Below are 11,825 nucleotides of genomic sequence, written 5' to 3'. Positions count from 1 at the left end.
TTGGCCAGGATATAAAAAGACCCCAAGGGGCTGGCGTTCTGGGTCCTGAATGTGACAGTTCAACAACTTTCATTAATGACCATTTGGGGGCACCCGTCCTGTGCTGGGGGCACTGGGGATTCAACATTGTATCATGTAGACACATGGTGAGGGGTTACAGTCAGGGAGGGCAGGTGAATGGGACGTGCGGAGACAGCGGCTGTGCCCAGGCAAGCCCAGATGCTGGGAAGGCCATCCCAGTCAGAGAGATGGGAGCAGAGGGCAGAGGGGCTCAGGTACCAGCACCTGCATGGAGGGCACTGGTGGAGGGAGCACCTTGGCCACAAGCTCTGGACACTGGCAGTGACCTGGCACCAGAGAATGTTCCAGGCATAAGGAAGAACCTGGGTCTAGTCATAGAGGGAGAGGGAGCTGGGCGCGGCCTGGGAGAAAGGTGGGGCGCTGGGGAGGAAGGGGAGCCCTGCCCTAGCGTGCCCTCTGTCCCGGGCGCGCACCCTGCCGGGAAGCCCTGGGGCCGCAGCTGCTCGGGCCGCCTGGCCCAGAATAGCCTCCCTTCCCGGCAGGGCTGCCCGGGCTCTCCGCGCCAGCGCCCGAAATAGGGCTCGGCCGGGAGGCCCGCGGGCGGCGGGCGCGAGGGGCCGCCCTAGCTCCGGGGCGCGGAGCGCGCGGCAGGGATCCGGGACCAGGAGCAGGCGGACAGCCGGGCCCGGGGGGGGGGCCGGGATCCCGGGCGCGGGGCCAGCCTCGAGGCGGCGGGGCGGGGCGCTGACCTCACCGCCCGCGAGGAAGCCCGTCGGGGGCCGGCGCGCTGATGGAAGGGCTGAGGAATTCGCAGCTGGCGGCGCGGTCGGGCGTGTGAGTGTGCGGACACTTCCCCTTTAAACGCTGCCGGGAGAGGACCGGTTGCCATCGGCACGCACCGGGCCGGGGGACCCAGGCGCTCCCGGACCACGGTTCCGGTCCGGGCTGAGCAGAGGAGTCGGAGGCGCGGGAAGGGGCGGTAGACACCCGCCTCCAGGGACACCCCCACCTGGGCCCGCACCTCGCTCCTGTGGGCGTTGTGATCAGATGCAGTCCTGGACCAGGGCTGCCTGGGGCGGCTCTGTGCCTGCCCTGCCTCCTAGGGGGTACCTCGGACCCCGGGGCCCCAGCACAGGCTCCCCACTGTTATCCACCATGGACCCTGAGGCTGTTTAGAAGGTGCCTGACCTCACAATTTGCCCCTGCAGCCACCACCCCTCACCGACCTCCGCCCACCTGCTAACCTCCCTAACCTCTCCCAGGCTCAGTTTCCTCATCTATTAACTGGTGATTAGTCATATCTACCATACAGGGTGGCTGTGATTAAAATAGAATAATTATGTAATGTGCTCTGGGCTTTGTGACGGGGTCCTTTTCCCCTACTTTCCATCCCCCCACCCCCACCCCACCTTCCTCCTCAGTCAGGCCCAGGATCAGTTAGCCTATCCTGTCCCCCAGGCCTGGAATATCTTCAGGTGGATCAACACCCTGTCCAGGCCCCTCTCCTCCTCCTCTCCCGTCAGGGTTACCTTGGAACCCGCCTTATACAAGAGGATGGTTCAACTTGCTGTCAGAACCTGCAGGAATCCCAGGCTGAGGTCCAAGAGTATTAACAGAGGGCCCAGCCTGGTTGAAGTGAGTCAACTGCTCCTTCTGAATGTTAGTGGCTGCTTCAGCTGCCCTCTGCCGCTTGGGCCCGTCGGTTGCCAGGACTGAGTGGCCCCTGGAAATTGCTGGGAAGACCAGCATGTCCTGGGGATGGGGTCAAGAGCCAGCCCAGGGTACCAGGCTGGGAAGGGGCTCCCAATGCCACCTTCTTCTCCTCTATGGGAGCCGAGGCTTAGGCCCGGGGAACGGTGGTACCCCATGTAAGGAAGGGCGGGTCTGGCTTACTGTAACTGCCTGGCTAAAAGCCTGATTGTCCTGTGGTTGGGCAGGCCAGCCAGAGAGGGGCCCTGGTGGAGGGAGAGCTCGCGGAGTGTGTGAGAGGTGGAGGCCGGCATCACCGCTTTCCCAGGGAGAGTTAGTGGGCCAGGTGTGGCTGCCAGGAAGGTCACCATTTCTCCCCTAAGTGGGTCAGGGCACTACTTAAGTGTCAGATTATTTGCAAGAAATAGTCTGTCCACGGATCAGCCCCTTCGCAGGGGTGTCAGAGCCTCCAGTGTTCACCAGTGCTCACTATGTCCTGGGCAACATGGGTGTTGCTCACTGATCAATGACCTTAGGAAGTGGGAGCTATTATTGTCCCCATTGTACAGATGGGGAGCAATTCAGAGACCTGCCCTGGTCTCCTAACTTGGAGGAGGCAAACTGAACTGGAGATGAAAACCCAGGCTCCTAATTGCCACTCCTTCTGGCCTCCTCAGTGTGGGAACCAGTGTGGCCCAGAAGAAGAGCAGCGAGCGAGGGGAGAGCTGACCCACCTGACTGCCAGGTGCCTGAGCCCCTCCCCCAGGCGCGCTGTTTGCTCGGTACTCAGCTGACTTCCTGTCCCTGGAAGAGCAGCTGCGGGTGTGCTGGGGTAGGGCGCTCTCCTTCCTGTGGTTCAGGTAAGGGCATAACCCCGTGCCTTCTTGGCATCCTCCCTCTCCCCTTTCCCAGGCCCCAGAAGTCAGACATGGGTACCCCAGGGAGCCTCTCAGGAACGGAGGTTTGTCCAGAGTCTCCAGTTGTGGGTGAGGGGCCAGGTGGACAGGGAGAAGGGGCTGCAGGCCTGGTTGAGGAGGATTTGAGTACGACCCGAGGACTTTCCCTTCAGCTATCCTGGACCACCTGGAGCTTTCTTCATCACGCGCCCTCTCTGACGATTGAGAAGGATGCAGTGATGAAAGATGCAGGTGAAATTCCCTTAACCTCATATCCCCAGCTCTCCCCAACCTGGCTGTCTGGTCCAACAGGAATATCTGAGGGATGGAGGCTACTGCGCTCTCAGGTCCACCTCACCGTCAGACACCCAGGACTTTGGGCATCCCCTGGACTTCTCCCGGGGTGACAATGCCAAGGAACTGTGGCACTGGCCAGAGTTCCTAGCCCTGAGGCTCCACCTCTGTCTCTTGCCCAGGGAAGCTCAGGATAAGCTTTGTGGAGGATGCTCTTTCTTGTATGAAGGGTCATCCGAGGTTGCGAGACTGACGCTGTCCACCAGAGAGATGGAGGAAGCGTCCCGGCAGCTAAATGAGGCAGTGTCTGTGGAGGACCAGGCCACGCCAGGCAGGCAGCAAGCGCACGCTCCCTCCTCCCCAGGAGGCACTGCCCTTGGCTAGGCTATCTGCTGGGCTCCATCCCTGAACGCCTTTCAGCCTGTCCTTTGCTCAAGGAATGTTTGATCGAGCAGCAAGGGGCATCCCTCTCATTCCTCTGCCCAAGAGCAAAGAAGGACGCCTTTCTCAGGCTCTTCCTGGAAGATACAAGGGGAAAAAAAATGTTGTTCGTTTTAGATCCTGCAGGACCAGCCAGTGGTACTGGATTGAATAGCATCTTCCCAAATTCACGTCCACATGGAGTCTGTGCACATGACCTTATTTGGAGATAGGGTCTTTGCAGAGGTAGTTAGTTAAGATGAGGTCATACTGAATTTGTTTGGGCCCTAGTCCAATGACTGGGTATAAGAGGGAGATTTGGGCACAGACACACAGGGAAGACCGCCGTGTGAAGACGGAGGCCGAAACTGGAGTGATGCGTCTCCAAGCCGAGGATTGCCTGCAATCACCAAAAGCTGGGAAGAGGCAAGGAAGGCTTCTCCCCCAGAGACCTCAGAGATGGGGGTGGAGTACAGCTCAGTGCTAGAGCTCCTGGGTTCAATCCCCAGTACCGCCGTTAAAAAAAATTAGTAATTAAAAATAAAATCAAGTAAGAGAAAAAGGCTTCAGAGGGCGCATGGTCCGGCTGACACCCTGATTTTGGACCTCTGTCCTCCAGGACTGTGAGAAAATCAGTCTCTATTGTCTTAAACCCCCTAGTTTGTAGTCCTTTGTTAGAACAGCCCCAGGAAACTCACACCAGCGCCAAATGTCAAACAGAGGACAGTTGAGGAAAACAAGAAGGAAGCTCAGCAGGCACAGAAAGCGAAGGCTTGGAAGGGGCCGAGGAGGAGACAGGAAGGGACACTTCCTAGGCATCTTCCTCCCACCCGGGACAGGAAACCATGGCCACGCCTGGCCCGTCTCCACTTTCCTCATGGCAGGAGGGTGTGGGGTTGGGTGTGGGGTGAAACGTGGGAGCTCATTTTGAATCTTGCTGGTCCCAGGGAGACCCGACTAATAGTCATAAACCTGTGACGTGGTCTTGTTTTTGACCTCACGACAACCCACAGAGCAGGTTTGGTTGAGATCCCCGTGCATAGACTAGGAACCAAGGCAAGAACCCTTACATACTCGCCCAAGGCCGTTTGCCAGGAAGCAGTGATTTCGGACGCACGCCCAGCTTTCCTGCCCTGCCGCCGGCACTCTGCCCTCGGCCAGACTCAGGCTCCGGTGCCCACCCCAGTGCCTCTGTGGTGCTGGCAGGTGCTGGCTGTGGGCAGGGATGCTGTAGCCCGCTGCCTGGATCCGGACCCAGCTCTGCTCCTGGTTCACTGTGCGACCTTGGGCAAGTCACATCACCTTCCTGTTCTGCAGTCCCCTCCACTGTAAAAATGGGGACAAAAATAGCACCTAACTCATGGAGTTGCTGGAGAATTCAATGCGTTCCTACCTTGCGCCTGCTGAGAATAGTGCTCGGCGCACCGGAAGCAGGCCACAGAATTATGTGAAATAAAACACGTGGGTGAGGGCTCTTTTCTTGCAGGGTCGGGGCCCTGAAAAGGGCTAGAGGATGGGGAACCTGTCTTATTCTCAGTGTACAGGCCAGGGGCAGGCCAAGGCCGAGAGTTTTCTCATGCAATCCTTGTCTGTTTCCCACAGAACCCTTGTGAGCCCCGCAGGGAGGGCCCCCAAGACCAGGGAGCAGAGTCCTGGGCAGACTGATTCAGTGGCTTGAATCCTGCCCTCGAGGCCAAGAACACCTTTGATCTTAGTCCAGGCCAGTTTTCTCCCTCTCGGAGGAAAGCTCAGACCCCTGGCATCCCCTCCCCCGAAATCCTGGTCGGTTAAATCCTCACAGTGGGAAGCTAGACTAAGGTGATTCACCATCATACATCACCCCGTGGAATGCTTGTCCACAGTGCACATCGAGGGATGGTGCTGTGTGTCGCATTTGCAGACTGAGGTCAGAATGGGTTGGCAGCTTGTGCGTGTGGCAACGTGTCCACCGTGTGCACGTCCGGGAAGTCCTCCAGTCATCTCTGGCCTTTCCCCATCTTTCTTTTGGTGGGGCGGGGGAGCTGCAGCCTCTACCGGACATCTGGCCCTTTTAATTGGCTCCTCCTAAAATCCAGATCAGCCTATCTGCCACAGAGTCCGGCCTGATGGCCCCAGGGCATTGTCTATTCCACCAGGATTGAGGCCCCTCCCCGCCCCCACTCAGGACTGACCAGCTCCGCAGTTCTTATCCTGGTGTGGGCACGAGGTCTCTTGCTGCAGCTGGGCCCCTTGGCTGACCTTCTCAGCTCCTTGTCTTAGACTGGAGAGGCCTGGCAGGGTGCCTGCGGTTGGGGGGGGGGGGGCTACTCTCCTGGGCTCTTCCTCTCCACTCCCGGGCTCTGGCCAGAGTCTGGTCAGGGTCCTGGCTGAGTTCTCAGCCAAACCCTGGAGTGATGGCCTGAGGAGTCCAGTGGGGAAGCCCCAGTGTGTAGGGCAGTATTCCACAGCCATTGACAGTCCCCACTCCCTCACTGGGCAAGGCTGGCTGGTCTCTGAATAGCTTCTGGGTGGCCTTCCTGCCAGAGCCCCTTGCGTACTTTCACCAGGTGCCAAGGGACACTGAAAAGGGCAATGAATAGCTGGAGGGCCACACTCAGAATCCAGCCTGCCTCCCTCCCGAGCTGGCTTCTTTCCCGCCAGCCTCCTTTTCATAGAATTCTGTAACAGACAGGGATGTAGAGGTCACTCACCCATCCTTCAGCTTCTGGAAGAGTTTAGAGTGATATTGGGCTTCTCTGAGGCTTTAAGCAAAACCCTGCACATTGGGTGGCCAGAGGTCTCGCTGGAGTTTCCTTGGGAATTCTATGTCCACTCTGAACATCTGAGGCTCCCGCCCGCTGGAAGGTGGGATATTTCTGGTGTTCTCTGCAAGCATCTATGGTCTAGACGGATGAAATGGCAGTCCCTGGACTGTCCCTCAGGGCTGACTGGTCTCTGATGAGAGCCACCTGTAGGTCCAGCCACTATTTGCATCCCTTGGGGAACCTTTACAGTAGCTGTTAAGTGGAGGTCCTGGATGGTGGGGGCTCAGACACGCAGATGCAAATAGTGGTGGAAAGGGCAGTGGATTGAAAGTCAGGTGATCAGTGTTCTGAGCCTGCTTCTTCCACTAATCATCTCTGTGGTTTGAGGCCAACCTGAATCCCCCTTACACCTTAATTTGATCATCTGGGAAGTGCAATATATTTCATTTTAGCTGCCTCACTTACATCCAAGTCATGCAGGAAGGATGGAATAAGATAGCATATTAGGATGCGTTTCGAGAAAAACAAAAGAGCTATTTATGAAGTAAATACCAACACAAGGTACTTAAAAAGATGCCTATCTGCTTCCCCAAGTAAAAGTTGTGAGTGACTTATAATAATATTTTAATGGCTTCAGAAACCCCATTATTTAAAGAGATTTCTTCTTTTGTACAGTCGGGGGTCAAGTATTTGGTGGGCTTCCACCGGGCGCCACCTACTCTGTTGGATTTTATGACAAATATAAAAAAGCTGAAGATACAGTGCCTGTAGGCATTCAATAAATGATCATCGAAGGAATGAGTAAGAGTGATTTCTTCCTTCAAAGAGTTCACAGTCCAGTTTGGAAGAAACCGGCCGCCTCCAAAGAAGAGGTGGAATTCCAAGCGGGGGAAGGGCCCGAGGGGCCTGTGGGATGACCACAATGTGAAATGGGCTCACAGGTGAGCCCAGGTGTGAAGCATATGGCTGACAGGTGAGGAGACCACCTTGGTGGGAGGAAGCCAGTTTCCCGGCGTGGGGTGGAGCAGGTGGGGCCGCTGAAGAAGATGAGCTCTCCACCAGGGTGACCGTCTGAGGAGTGTTAGAACTGGCTTACGGGAAGGTACCCCAGGAACCAGTGTGCATCCCATGGGCAAGGGCTGTGTGTGTGACGAAGGTGGTATTTTTAGAAGATGAGCGCGGCATGGGTGTGCCCAATGGGGACACACACAGACTTCTTAAAGTTCCCCGAAGTTTTTTTTTCCTCTTGTTTGGCCATTTCCCTGTTTCTGATCATCAGACTGCCCCTCTCTCCCACGCCTGACGAGGGAACACCTGCTGTTTCCTATCTCGGGAGTCACCTCTTCTGGGAAACCACGGTAGGTCACTTCCTCCTGGAGGCCCCCAGCTGTACCCTGTATACCATTTTATTTTTATACCCACTCCTTTTTAGGATACTTCTTGGTTTTCACGTCTGGTTCCCCTTTCAGACTGGAAGCCTCTTGAAGTCTGAGTGTTTCCTGGTCGGCAATGATCTCTCCACCATTGGACACAGTGCCCAGAACAGGGTTCCCACCGGCATTGGTATCACCTGAAGCACTGGTCAGGAAAGCATCAAGTGCCAATGCACCCTAAAGCTCAGAAGCACTGCAGCCCCCCTCCCACAACATCAGGGGACCTCATCCACAAAGATCATACTGTGCAGAGCGCCCCCTGTGGTTGTGTAGACTTGGCCTCCTGGAGGACCCTGTCCTTATGTGTTTTACATTTCACATCTACACCTTCATCATCCTGTACATTTTGGATACCAAAGAGCGTTTTCTGTATGAAAAGATTTGAGATTTGGGGGGAGGGGAGGTGAAAGAGAGGAAACACATTATCTTGTGTAATGTAAATAGCGAACTCGCATTCTGTTGTGTTTTTTGAAGTCTGAGTTTTCTGTCTTTTTCTAAGGCTGGGCCTGATGATTACTATGACTAGTGGCAGTGATGGTATTAATGAGGAAAACACGCAGTTTTAGCATTCGGAGCCCTGGTTTCTATTCAGATGAGGGCTGGGGGCCTCTGATTCTCTCTGCAGTGCAGCCTTCCAGGCCACTGCTGTTGCTTAAGGCTGTGCTGCAATCCAGAGTACTCAGGAGTGGGAAGTCCAGAGTTCTCCCCACTTCTGGGAACAGCCCCCCATCCCCCTCCGCATGCCAGTTTCCACAGGCAGCCCTCATGACAGTGGGTCAGGCTAACCCTGGGTTTCACAAATGCCTGGCTTGTTCCCAGCACAGCACAGCTGGGAGGGCTCAGCACTGGGGGGGTGGGGGGTGGAGGAGCCCCGTCCTCCTCCCCTGGCCCCCGCTGTCCTCGGGCCCAGGGCCCAGGGGCTGGAGCCCAGCAGAAGGAAGGGCTGCACTTGTCCACACTTGCCACAGTGCTGGCGGTGAACCTGGTCCTTCCCTCCCTGCTGATTTCCCAGTTCTGGAGGCTTAGTCAAGGTTCAAGGAGAATACTCCCTGGCCCAGGAAGAGAGGAGGATCCAGGGTTGTCTTCCCCGAAGGCAGCGGAGAGTGGTCTGAGAGTCACCTGACAAGGTGTTGAGTATGCAGGTTCCTGACTATCCTTGGGGGTTCTGATTCAGAAAAGCAGGGGCTGGAATCCGGGAATCAGCAATTTCATCCACTCCCTGGGGGTCGGCCAAAGGTGGTTCTGTGGCTTTCGGGAGCTTTGGGAGAGGGGCCGGGTGGGCGGGGAAAAGGGTTGAGTGGAAAGAGCTCCGGATTCCCAGGTAGGGCCTCCAGCTCTAAGGAGCCCCTGGACCCTGGCAGAACTACCTTTGGGATCCAAAACTCAGTTTCTCCATCTCTGAAATGGGTGTGTGACCCGCGGGAAGGGTGATCAACTGTCTTGGTTTGCTACATTCAGGGCTACTAACCCAGAACAAGCTGATCCCCATACCTGAGGGTGAGACAGGATTGTGGATTTTCGAGATACTGGAAATGTACAGCACAAAGAGCAGTTTATTCCTTTTATTTGCATTTTTACTGGTGTCTGTCACTCCTAAATCTCAGGAAAGCAGGAGGAGCAGGGCCTTGTCCTGTTCAAACTCAATCCCCTGACACACGAGATGTGTTCAGTAGGTACTTGATGAGTGAATGAATGAATGAGTGAATGAGTGGATTGAGAGGCAAAGGGCCGTGGGGCTCCAAGGACAGTGGTATGTGGTGGGGAGGGGCTACCAGCCCTCGGCGGCTGAGGGAGGGGGAAATGGGGGCGGGACCTCAGCTCCTCTGGGAGGAGAAAACTTGATCCACCCCAGGCTAGCAGAGTCAGGGCTTTCGGAGAGCCTCCCCTTGGAGGGGTCAGTGACCCCCAGTGACGAAGGACTCACTCTCTCCCTCTCTCCCTCCCTCCCCCCAGGAGCCCCGTGCACGCCGGTCCACCCTCTCTCCTCCCTCTCCCGCCCCCAACCCAAGGGAGGTGCGCCTGGCAGCCTCCCGGCCGAATTTCCTGGCACTGGGCTGAGAATAAACAGCACTCTGCGCCTGTAATCCCGTTGCCATGGCGACCGCTCCGCGGGCGGCGGGGGCGTGTCGGGGGCGTGTCGGGGGCGGGGCGGGATTGCCAGCGCAAACGCACTGCTGGGCGGCGACAGCGGCGCGGGCCCGGGAGGTGCCACCCGTCCGGCTCCTCGCGGACATTCTTCGCATAGCTCCGTCAGGGCTCCCGCAGTGTCCGGGAAGTGACTCTTCCTGGCAGAGGCCGGTCTTAGAGCGACGCGCCCGCCCGGCGGCCGCCCGAACGGGAGGGAGTGGAACGCGGCTAGGGAAGGTGCACCCAGGACCTGGCGCTTCCCACCTCTGTCTTCGTCTTCCCGGGCCGCCCCTGTGTACGTCGTCCTCTACCCCCAAAGATGTCTGTCTGCTTAGACTCCCTCTGTGTCTGTCTGACTCTGCCCCTTTCTCTCTGCCTGGAGCCCCGCAGTGCCCCCTCCCAAACATCCTTACTCCTCCCTTAGACTAGGACACACGTGCCCTCTTATTTTCCATCTCCAGCTCTCCTGTCTGTGGCCTCTTTTCTTCCCTCCCCCAGAGCAGGCCTGGCTCTAACTCGTCAGGAGGCCTGCCCTAAAACAGCACCACCGGAGAGAGGATATGGCCTCTTGGGGGTGGATCCCTGGAGCGCCTGGAGCACATAATAGCGCACAGGGCCAGGGGAGCGCCATCCCCTCTCTTTCCGCTGGCCAGGGACCCCCCCCCCCCCCAGCTGTGCTTTTCTTAACCCCACTGAGGCATGGGTTCCTGCTCAAGCCACAGAGAATTGTCCCCATTGCTGCGGGACACTTCTTAGCAAATCTTGGAACCAGGCACATGCCTCCCCTGGTGGCCAGGACAGAGGGTCCCTCATGGAGTCCTTTGGAGGAGGGGTGTCTGCCCCTGAAAGGACTGAGAAGTACAGAAGTCCCCTCATGCAACAGGAGTTGGGATGAGGAGAGGAAAAAAATGCTGGTGAGCAGCAGTCTGAGAGATTCTTGTCCTGGTGTGGCCATTAATTTGCTGTGTGAACTTGAGTAAGTTGCTTTCCTTCTCTGAGACTCAGTCTGATTCGTCTGCAAAGGGAGTTGGTCCAGTCTGTGGTCTGAAAATGGAGAGAACTATGGGAAGAAGGCTGGGGTGGGCAGCCAGGGAAGGGAGTCAAGGGTCTTCCTGCGTCTGAGTTCAAACCTCCAGGGTGTGGGGAGAGCTGTCCCCCTACCCCAACCAACCCTCCCCAACCCAATCCCATTCATTAGCCCCCTCTGAACACTGGCTGAACAGCTGCCTTCTGGGCTGAGCACAGGCCCTTGGTGCGCTCTGGGTTCCAAGGATCCATCGAGGTTTTGTACCAGCAGATGTGACCTGTTTGCGTGGAAGGCAAATGGTGGCAGGCTGGCAGGCCCTGAGGTGGGGAAGAGCCTGCCAGAAGTGTCCCAGGTTCTCATCATCCTGGGAGGCACTGGGGAGCCGGGCCCCACTGGGTCCCTCCACTTGACCTTGTCCTCTAGAAGGTGACCTTGCCTGGGTCTGCATCTTCAGTTCCAGAGGTCTCTCTGGTGGGGGTCTCATGTGCTCTGTCCACTCAGCAGTCTCACACCTGGCCTGGCCCTTTGCTGTTACTTTAGGTTATTTTCCTCCAAAAGTCCAGGAAATGGGAAAGAAAAATGACTGTTTATTTACTCTCTGTTGCCTTTTGGACACTGATTCCTGGAGCAGCTTATCAGGGGCCGGGAAGAGGGCATTTGTTTCAGGCACCTGGGGCTCAGGGGAGGAGATGGGACCCCTGACTTGGGGAGAACCCTCATCTCTCCAGCTGTCAGGTCTGGAGGTTTGGGGGAGGAAGAAACATGGGAGGAATATGTCACAGAAAAGGCATTTTTAGTTTGTTTTTTAGCAGAACCCTAGTGCTGAGTAGGCACATGGTGGTGTGTGTGTGTGTGGGTGTTCCAACCTCTTGGCTTTGCAGGGGGTACCCACCTAGGGGCCATATACTTGGTGCTTACTTAGGGAGGCAGAGAGTTCACAGACTTTGGGAAAATCAAAAGTGCCTGGATTCCTAGCCTGTCTTTCCCACATTCCCAAGTGGCGTGTCCTTGGGCAGGCCGCTTTAACTTCTATGAACCCGAGTGGCTCCCCCAACTCAGCCAACACATATTTACTGAGAACCATTCTAGGCATCAGAAGTGACCCATCCAAGTCCCCGCTTCCATGTAGCACACAGCAGTGTCTGAGAACATGGGGTGACAACACCTGCCTTGT

At 56.8% G+C, this 11,825-nt stretch overlaps 1 long non-coding RNA gene across 2 annotated transcripts; it reads left to right on the top strand.

Annotated features, from left to right (window-relative positions):
* The first annotated feature begins 802 nt into the window (after positions 1-802).
* On the top strand, positions 803-7,936 carry LOC135323239 (uncharacterized). 2 transcript variants are annotated; one of them, XR_010384542.1, is made up of 4 exons: positions 803-855; positions 2,388-2,570; positions 6,891-7,422; positions 7,534-7,936. It is a non-coding gene; the product is annotated as an uncharacterized LOC135323239 (long non-coding RNA). The 2 variants fall into 2 exon arrangements; XR_010384541.1 differs by lacking the exon at positions 803-855 and having other exon boundaries at positions 1,591-2,570.
* The last annotated feature ends 3,889 nt before the right edge of the window (positions 7,937-11,825 follow it).

This window comes from Camelus dromedarius, chromosome 16 (genome assembly GCF_036321535.1).
Source record: "Camelus dromedarius isolate mCamDro1 chromosome 16, mCamDro1.pat, whole genome shotgun sequence".
NCBI lineage: Eukaryota > Metazoa > Chordata > Mammalia > Artiodactyla > Camelidae > Camelus > Camelus dromedarius.
This window is presented reverse-complemented; position numbering and strand designations above follow the sequence as displayed.